This window comes from Pezoporus occidentalis, unplaced genomic scaffold (assembly GCF_034315485.1).
Source record: "Pezoporus occidentalis ecotype Australia unplaced genomic scaffold, CSIRO_AGI_Poc_V1 ctg248, whole genome shotgun sequence".
NCBI lineage: Eukaryota > Metazoa > Chordata > Aves > Psittaciformes > Psittacidae > Pezoporus > Pezoporus occidentalis.
The window spans coordinates 513,989-524,728 of record NW_026914372.1 but is presented as its reverse complement, the minus strand read 5'-3'; positions in this window follow the sequence as shown (position 1 = coordinate 524,728).

The following is a 10,740-nucleotide window of genomic DNA, read 5'->3' as shown; positions in this document are numbered from 1 at the left end:
GGTCAAAAGTTTCCATCACTTCTGTGTACTCCCTAGGACCTGATTTCTCAGTTTATTTAATACTCTACTTTCTGTCTCCAAAGCACAGAGTGCATTACCTCAGCTACAGCTGTGAGAACTCAGCACTCCTTCACGTCAGACCCAAAATCTCCACCCACACATGCGTCATATGAGGAGCAGCCAGTCAATCATTGCCTCTGAGAAGGCAGGTTTCAAAACTTGCCCGGCACCACACAGAAATTTTGTGGCAAAGAAGAGGATAAAGCACAGTTTCCCAGGCCAGAATGTGACTGCCTTCACCATGCGGCTGTGCTTGCTCTCGGTGCAATCCCTTCCTCAGCCTGCAGCTTCAGAATGAGATGGAGAGCAAGGTGGAGGTCCTGGACACAGCAGGGGATGTCTTCTTCATTCCACCTTGCTCCCCCTGGGCAAATGATTTATGTACTCTGAAGGAGATGGGCTTTCTCTCATGTATGACAGTGACTTTAGTGTTCTTTAATCCCAGGGGGAGTGGGACAAAGGCAGTGGACAACCCCTGGAGTAGAAATGTCAAAACTCACAGAGTTTGAACACCAGCCCATGCCCAAGCACAGACTGTGCCGCACAGCATACTTGTCTCTGCCCATTGCCTCACATTTTCTGCTTTTCATTTCCCACACCTTCATGCTCAGGTTCCACCTGTTTCTTTCTTATCTCTCTTATTTTGTTGTCTTCAACTTTCAGCCTCCATTCCTCAAGGTTTGCTACCAAGCTTTCATCTCCTTGCTTTACCAAGTTTCAGTCTTATTTTCTAGCCCTTCTGGCCAAGTCTTCATCTCTTCAAAATCCATATTAGACATTTTGCTGATAGTCTTCAACTTCTTTGTTCCGTTTTTCAGCTCCTTGTCATAGCCTTTTCCTTGGGCTCCTCCTATCCCTGTCCCACTCAGTTCGTTAATCTACTTGATCTATTTTTCTCCATACATTTCCTTTTCCTGTATTTTAGTTCCTAGTAAGACTTGGTGCTTTTTCCATCATCGATTTCCCCAATCTCAGTTGGTTTCTATTCTAGTACTGTTGATGAATGATTTGATTGACTGAATCTCTTCCTTTACACAGCTTCTCAGCTCCCAGTTTCCTGTCTTCCATAGAAACTGTTCTGTGTACCCTGTCTTCCCAGATCTGAAACTCAGTCTTCTTCCACTTTAGTTACCAGAAGTCACCATCAAGTCTCAGCTGCCACTAAGTGACACCAGGCTCTTACCAAGTCACAGATATTTCCCCCTTCTACAGTGCTTTTCAGCAAGACAAAGGGCACTAATGGCATGAGACAGGGAGAAGCTCCCTTGTTCCCTTGTTTCATTTTCATTGCCTCTCACCTCGATTTGGACTAGTGGGGGCAGGAAATGTAGGAGGTCCAGCCTTGTCCTACAGGTGAGGGATGCAGCAAACCATCTCTGGATCACCCTGCATGGCTGCACTCTGTTGCACAGTGGGCAGCATTGGATCTGTGAGGGGATGGCATATAATTCATCACACTGTGGGGAGCACATAGTTACAGAATGGCAACTTACTCTAGCTCTGAATAAAGCTAGTTTAGCTTAGTAGAAGAACCAAAAACTCTATAAAAGAAGTGGTTTAATCTGGAGGCAGATGCAGATTTTTCTATTCCTTGTATTAACCTGAAAAATTATATTTACCTGCATTTTTAGTCATTAAAAAATCTTTCATTTCCATTTATAGCATTGGAAACAAAAAACAAAAGGCACAAAGTGAAGAACAAGGAGGCAGTGCTATAGCTTTCTGCCTTTTAACTACCTAAAGAGCCTTTGGATAACCTTTTGGTGTGTGAGGAGACCCATGCTCTTCTTCCACAGCTTATATCATCAGATGGTACAGCCCAGGGTAAGGTGCTCCCAACTTTGCATATTGAGACTCTTCTAGTCTATTTAGAAATATATAACTTTAGTTCCCTCATTGTTAGTCTATGATGAAATCTAGCTCCTTGGTGCTTTCTCTCCAACCCAGAAAGTAAATAATTAAGTTCCACAGTTAGAGCAAGAGAACTGAAAGACTCTCCCTGAATACCCTGTGCTTCAGTATAGCTTGGAGATTTTCTTACTTCACCAAGGAGGGTAAAGGAAATGTAGGTTTGCCCCTGTCTTCACTTAGCTTTCTGTGGCAGAGGCAGAAATTCTTTGGGTTGCACGTAGCACAACTCTGATGCATAAGTCTTTCTGTTGCAATAAGTCAGGTTTCTGATCCTAAGAATCAGAGCAATTTAAAGAAAAAGTTGGTGAAATTTTTTGCATAGTCAAAACTATGCATTCTTTCCTTAGCCTTGTCCCTAGAAAAGAATTATCTATTTTAAGTCAGGCTTTCCCTCCTTCTCACCCCTGTCACCAAATTCACTGTGGAGACTATTATTAGACAATTCATCCTAAAAAAATGTGGCTTGACAAACATGATAAAAACAGGAAACCAGGTTTTAACACCAGTGATCCTGAGCACTTAGTAAACTGTTTTGCCTGGTTCTGCTTATAATTAAGACCTAAGACTGAAACACATGCTCTAACTTCATTCTTCAGAGACATTGTATCAGCTTTCTCTTAATAAGAATGATGACTTAACATGGAACAGATACCCTGAGTATTGAACTAAAGCAAAAACTGGGTGAGTGTGCATAGGTGCCTCTAATCTGCAAAACCACTCAAGCAATGGTGAATGTTTAGATAGGGGATTTACCTTTGATGAGCAATAGAGATGTTAAATCAGCTATGGACTACAACAGCATTGTGGGGTTTTTATGCGCAGTTCAGTGGAAGTAGGTGAACTACGACAGAGCTTCATTAGAATAGTGCAGGATTTTGTTAGAAGGAGTCGCCCTCAGGATAGCTCCAGTTCTAGCAAGTATATCCAGAGTTTGCAGGCTCCCACTTGGAACTTTGAAGTAACAGTGCTGCTCTACTTTGGTGTGTTGTAAACTCTTCCCATTTTGGTGCCATCTGTCCTATCTATAAAGGAACTAATGTTTCTGCAGAACATGAAGTCAGAGATAATCCTGGTTTCATTAATGCCAACATATGGTATAGATGCCAAGCAGCCAAGAGGTCAGAATAGATCTTCCTTCTGCAGTCTCCACAAGAACCTAACACAAAGACAGAGAGTGCAGAGATTACTTCCTCCCTGCATCTTGAGGGATTCAATGTACCAAAGCAAGAGAACAGAGGTAAATCATATGAACACCTGCTCCTACAGCCAACATAACATACCTGTAGCCAGAACAGTAAAGAGTCACAAGAGCACAGGAATTCCTGGAATGATGTGTGCTTAGAGTAAGGTCCTGATCTGTGACCAGGAACAGCTAATGACTGCTGTTTTGAATGGAGAACTTTTAAAAGACAGACATGTCCATGCTGAGTGTACTTGCAGCAGCTAGATGAGAGTGATAGTGATTGTGTCAGAGTGTACCTAGTAAGCCATACAGACACTGAGATACTACCCCTAGAACTGATGATCTAGAAGCATCACAAGAAAAGCCTGAAGCTTATCACTACATTTTCCATCATGCTGAAGTGAATCAGAGAAAGCCCCTTTCAGGAAGCGGATTCTGAATCATGAACCTGTTATGACCAATCACAAGGCTGTTAGATCCACTCGATATAGCAGAAGAGATACTGTCTTGTTCAGGCAGCCGGATGATCAGTAAGGGTGCTGTCAGGGCAGACAGATGAGCTTATGGTATCCTGGGTACCCCCAAAGTCAGGAGCACAGGGAGGTGAAATGAAGGCAGGTCTGAGCAATGTGAACGGTGCCCTGCAGGTACAGCCTGCAGATCAGCTGCACAGTAGCCTAGCGCTGTGCCTGTAAGAACCAAAAGGCATGAAGACTGGGAGGACTCATGACAAAGAGATGAAAAGTTATTGCTGAGAGTGTCAAAGAGAAGAAATTCATAGGTAATCTGTGAAAACCACCCCTCTGTACTCTGTCGATATCATGCCACAGTCTTTATTCCTGTTGTTTGCATTCTGCTGCATCTGTCCTCTACGCCTGGAGACCAGTAACCAGTGGTGTCCCTCAGGAATCGGTGTTGGGACTGGTCTTGTTCAACATCTTTCTCAGTGACATGGACAGTGGCACCTTGACACACTTGTGAGGTGGGCTGATGCCAACCTTATGAAGTTTAACCATGCCAAGTGCAAGGTCCTACACCTGGGTCAGAGCAATCCCAGGCACAGCTACAGGTTGGGCAGAGAAGAGATTCAGAGCAGCCCTGCAGAGAAGGACTTGGGGGTGTTAGTCGATGAGAAAATGAACATGAGCTGGCTTCAGTGTGCACTCGCAGCCCAGAAAGCCAACCGTATCCTGGGCTGCATCAAAAGGAGTGTGACCAGCAGGTCGAAGGAGGTGATCCTGCCCCTCTACTCTGCTCTCGTGAGACCTCACTTGGAGTATTGTGTGCAGTTCTGGTGTCCTCAACATAAAAAGGACATGGAACTGTTGGAACAAGTCCAGAGGAGGGCCACGAGGATGATCAGGGGACTGGAGCATCTCCCGTATGAAGATAGGCTGAGAAAGTCGGGACTGTTCAGCCTGGAGAAGAGAAGGCCATGTTGAGACCTCATAGCAGCCTTCCAGTATCTGAAAGGGGCCTATAGGGATGCTGGGGAAGGACTCTTCATTAGGGACTGTAGTGACAGGACAAGGGGTAACGGGTAAAAACTTAAACAGGGGAAGTTTAGATTGGATATAAGGAGGAAATTTTTTACTGTGAAGGTGGTGAGGCACTGGAATGGGTTGCCCAGGGAAGCTGTGAATGTTCCATCACTGGTGGTGTTCAAGGCCAGGCTGGACAGAGCCTTGGGTGACATGGTTTAGTGTGAGGTGTTCCTGCCCATGGCAGGGGGGTTGGAACTAGATGATCTTAAGGTCATTTCCAACCCTAACTATTCTATGATTCTAAGATACAGGATATAGTCCTTCTCTGTTCCACGTCTCTACAATCTGTGCACACATGTATACATAGATGAATATCCTTACCGGAGCCCATGTATTACTTTCATGATAGAAGAATTATTATTCACACACATATCCAGCATATGCTGTTCTGTGTTTCTCAGCAGATGATGTAACACAGGGAACTCTCTTTGATACTCATTTTCTTTCTATTTTTGTTGCAAACTGGAACCAGCCCTGAAATGCAGCCATTTTTTTTTCAGGAGAATAACATAGCTACTTCTCAGTGCACACCTAAATGACTTTATTTAGTCCACGGAATGACAGCATGCCATAAAACTTCTGAAATTACAAGGGGAAAGCTATGTAGGCAGAAACACTTGGCCTCATCAAAACATGTCAAGCCAACGCAAGCCTTTACTGCAGTGAGAAATCCCATAGAATAGTTACGGAACTTTAGCAGCTCTCCCATTTGAGAAAAAAAAAAGTTTAAAAACAACTTTCTGTAAAACTGGTCTACCAAATACAGAAATGCCTCCTCAAAAGAGTATGGCAAATTCATCAATTCAATTAGAAAGTGCAAAATGCTTCTGGGCAATGAGCTATAACAGGAGCATACTAAAAATCATAAATCTATGGCCCGTCAGAAGTTGCCTGTCCCTAACACAATCTATGTTACTGTGCCATGAAAAGGGACTCCCACCCTGTATGAAAAAGGTCAGGACACAGAGAGATGCATTTGCTTGGTGTGGGTGATCCAGATGGGACAGTCTTCAACTCTAATGCTCTAGGACCATGACAATAGAAAAACAGTTAGTTAGGGTGCTTCCCGTAGACTAGAGTTTAATAGATTTCTATAGTGTCTCCTAGACATGAGGAGATGTTTCTTTCTCTACTACTCCCAAATCTATCTTGGACTACTTTTAATTCTCTCCACCTTAATGAGTGAATGGCTAATTTATAGTAAGCAGCCTGTGGGCTGTCTTCTGAAGCTGCAAAAATTACAAAGTGCTGGCATGCAACATGAAAACACATTTTCCACGTGTACACAGCAGAAATCTTAAAATACTGTCTCTGTGGAGATAGGAATAAATGATTATGTCAGTGTTACCAATGAATACTGGCATCACAAAAATGGGGATTCCCCTCTCCCCAAAATCAGTTTGAATCAGAAGAAAACAATGTATTTTTTGAGCTAAAACACATGATCAGAGTCATCCCACAGGCATTGACTAAATCCATATTTACAAAGCAAAATCACAGTTTCTCTGGTGGGAGATGGTTGTTAGTTTTTAGGAAACAATCTATGGACTCATTTAATTCAGCAAATGTTGGTGAATTCCCATGCGAAAACACCCTTCTCTGGAGAATTAATTTGGAGGAGAATTTCTTGGGGAAATTCTGGCACTGCTAATACAGGGCAAATAGAATTTTCTCTCCACTTGGAAAGCTAGCTTGAATCTCTGGCCACTCATATATGCCTCTTGTGTTATTCCTCATGAAAGAATTTGCCTCACAAAGAGGAAATGCCTTTCCTCTGCTTTTCAAAGTCCAGGAATGAATTCACTTCCCCATTGTCACTGAAAACGGCTGTGAATTTTGAACATGCCCAGAATGTAGTTAACCTGATAACATACACGATGCTGAAACCAATTCAATACTTAACATTTTTCAGGTAAACCTCAGTGAAACTGGCTGAGGGTGTGCCAAATAAGACTAAATCACACACCTACACTAGTTATTCTAAACCAGGATTTACAGTAAGCACTGGGGCTACCAGACTCCTTATACATTTCTATTCTCTTTGACAAAATCAAAACAGTCTCCTCCTGAGAGTGATGCTGAGCACCTAGCAGCAGTTATCGGGCTGACACAGAAAATACAGATGAAGCTCAATGGCCTGTGCTATTGAGAAGGTCAGACCAGACAATTATGAACATGAAAGTCTGATCAGAAGTCTTCACCATGTACTGTAGAAATTTATATTTGTTGGCTATTTCACATTCTGACGAATTGGGGAAATTACAAAAATTGCAGAGGGAAAAGAGTGACAAGCTTCATGCTCTATGATTCACGACTGAAGACTAACTTCAAATGGTCACTTTTTTTTTTTCTCTTAGCACTCCCCACATAATTCCATTGTTAGGAGCTGCTAAGAAGAGATATTTCCATAATGAAAATGGTGTCAGCAGTTCTTCCATGTTAGCAAGGAATGATACAGAGTCACACAGTCACATAATCACCAAGCACATGGAAATTAACCACAATTTAAAAGAGCTTTACTGATTTTAAAGGGTGTAAGGCTGGCTTAATAAATGGACACATACATAAGAAAATACGTTACTGGAAGTATCTAAAAGGAGAACAGGTTGCAGTGATTTTATTTTTCTTACCATGCAGATTATACAAACTGCATATTTTTGGGGAAAAAATAAAACCTTATAGTGAGACTGGAATTCACTGGGAAAGCAGCACAAGATGATAATGACCTGTAAGACTGTCAAGTCTGCTGAACTGCAGGTTGTCCTATGTAAGAAAGTTTGACTGACTGCATTGTACGTTAAAATTCTTTGAGGAATAGAGGAGTAAGGACTTTAATTACATGACGAGGCAGGCATTCACTACCTGCATTCCCTGACCCTTCCCATCTACTCCGAGAGGGTATAGCTCTGTGCTAAATGCTTACCTCACATCTAAAGTTAGGACAGCTGCTCACATACACAGAATACAGAAAGAAAACAACAGTAGCTCCTGCCAGACTTCTGACAAGGCACTGTCTTTAGCTATTTGTTTGTTAAGCAGTTGCTGACTCCTCGATGTTCATGTGCTGGCTGAAACAAACAACTCGGAAATCCAGACTCTGCTTTAGGGCTCCCTGCTGTGGTGTGCACTCTACATTTAGGCAGCACAGCAGTTGTCCCAGCCTAAAGACCAAGAGAAAGGCTAAAATGAGTGGGCTTGCACTGCCTAAACCATTTGCTCTGTGCATTAAGGCAGGAAGTTTTCTACATCCATAGATAACACTGCAGAACCCATTGCTCTGCAGTGTTATCTGTGCAGAGCTTTATGTTTGCAACTCTCAACCTAAATCAAAGACCATTATGAAAGTTCTAGTTTACAGTGTAGTGAAGTCTGCTACACTTAGATGGTAACTTTCTTGAAGCAAAGACCACACTGTTAATATGCACAGTAAATAACCATGTGTCTAGGTCTTAAGGTACAGCAAACACAAAACAAGAAAAGGCTCAGTCACAAAGAGTTTGTAGTCAGAATTAAACAAGCAAGATGTTGAAAAATGTGAGACATGAAAAATCCTTACAATTACCATATAACTGAGAAACCGATAAGCCACAAACCCAAATCCCACAGGAAAACTGTGGCAAAGTATGGGCTGGAAAAGCATCAGGAACAACGACCCCATCTCTGTGCTCTTTCCTGAGCATCTTCCTAATCAGTGTGAGGAACAGGGCACTGAGCTCCATGGGCCTTTGGTTTGGCTTACTACTGCTGCTTTTATTTTCTTCAATTTAGCCACAAGCCCTGTTTCAGCTTGCTTCAAAATCCAACGAAAGCACTTCACTCTCCTAGGCAATAATAATGTAGGTCTTGTGCTTATTTCTTGCTGGGGCTGACTGGAATTCTCTGTACTGTGCATTGCAAAGGTGAGTAATGCTGGGCTGTGGTGCTGTCTCAAATGTAGCTATACGTACCTCTCTGTCTCTGCAGTTCCCATGGGCCTGAGGCTTGATCCACTATTTACAGATATCACAGGAATGTATGACAGATAAAAATCAAGTTAGAAAGATATTATCACTGCCACTGCAACCTCTTCACACATTTCACACTCTCATAAAACAGAGCTGTAAAAGCATTCAGAGATTTCAGCTTGCCAGTTACCTCCACACCAGGAGGTAAGTATGGTTAAGGCCAACCTTAAGTATGGTTAAGGCCATACCTAACCCTCTTCTGGCTAATAAAACCTGTTAAAAATGTCCAGTGTTTGCCTCCATAAAGTGAAAAAGCAGAGGGAACCTTGTCCCACTAGCATGAACCCCTACTCCCAGTGCAGTCTCTTGCCACAATACCCAGTAATAACCTCCCAGGGAGTCTAGAGTCTCTTACTGCATTTGGATAAGTGTAATGGAAAACTCACAGAACCAGTTCAGCTCTTCCTATCTAACTGGCAGAGACAGGTTTGGGTATTTTATTTATTTATTTATTTATTTATTTATTTTACTATCACTACTGGATTCAGTAGTAAGCACTGGTTTGCTGTCTGATAGAGGCTTAAGGGATTTTCCTCCTTCTTGCTTCTCTGCACCGACAAGCTCTTCTCATTGCTTCTCCACCACGAAAAGAAGCAACAAAAGGGCTCCTGGAAGACAGAAATCCTGAACTCAAGTGTGACCTCAACCACTGCTATTGCAATAGAAGGGATTTCCCTTTTAAGATCCTTTTCCTCCCTTCTAGATGAATCACCCCTCTTACAGAATTATCTGATACTGAAAGACCTAGCAAATGATTGAGCTATTAAATGCTGAATGCTACTATCCATAAGCATTATCACAGTCATCCTCCTATAACAGAATATTGCAGTACTGTCTTAACAATGAGTCTTTCCTAATATAATCTCTGAAACACTTGGTGGTGGTGTTCTGAAGGCTCCAAGCATGAGCTCCTACTTCCTGAACAGAAAAAAAGAAGTGAAATAATTAAAATAATTTAGAGATACAGAGCTGAATGGGTACTTGTGAGATTTATTCTTCTTCCCAGGTACAATAAAGAACTATTAGTGACTGATATGCATGAAACTGATTAATTCCCCTCAAAAAATGGATATTCTGCAGCTTTCTTCAGGGTTATAGAAACTGCTCCAGGGTTATAGAAACTTCACCACTTATAAGGATGATTTTTTTTTACCCTTAAGCCTAACCAGCATCTAGGTAGCTGCAGTTGAAATTATTTCTTATCCTGTCCTCAATGGCAAGGAGAACTTCTCCTTCCCCTCAAGAGATACAGATACATATACATACATAAAAACATGTGTGTGTATGTATATATATAGGTATGTGTGTATGTATGTGTGTCTACACACACACTTCAAAGAAGAAAATTTTCCTTGCCCTTACATATACATATATATGTTTATATTTTGTCAGATATAAATAACATAAATGATGGGATAATCCATGGGGTAGAATTACAATAAATAGGAATAGATCAGAAAAGAGGAATGCGTGTTCATGTGTTCTACAATTATTGATGTTGTTGATGTTTTTAATGTATTCCTACATTGCCTAGGAGATCCAGTTGACAAGACAAAACTTCATCTTGTGCTGTGCAACTTCAGATCAAATGAATTCCTGCCATCCTGCTCAGATGTGTATGATAAACATCAGCCTTAGCCATGCCACGTGAAATCAACTTTCAGTTTATCAAGGTGCAAATAACAATTAGGAATACTCAGATGTGCTTACTGTTTGGAAACACAAAAATAAGCTGTTGCCTTTTCAGGTTTTCCTGGGACTCAGCCTCTCCCTCATAGGCTCATAGCTAATAACTGCAGAACCATTGGTCTCCTTACTTACACTATTTTCCTTTCCGCTTTCTAGTAATTGAAAACCAGAAGGGGCTAGGACCACTTGCTAGCCTATTTTCTGCAGTTTCATGTACAAAGCAGGGTATAAGTCAGCTTGTCTTTCCCTACTTCCTACTTTAGCTCCTCATTCCCACTCCACAGTGAAACTCTCTATCACTTCAAATGATCTCTGTAAAACCCTCTGAGGGGTCAGGCTTCGTAACACG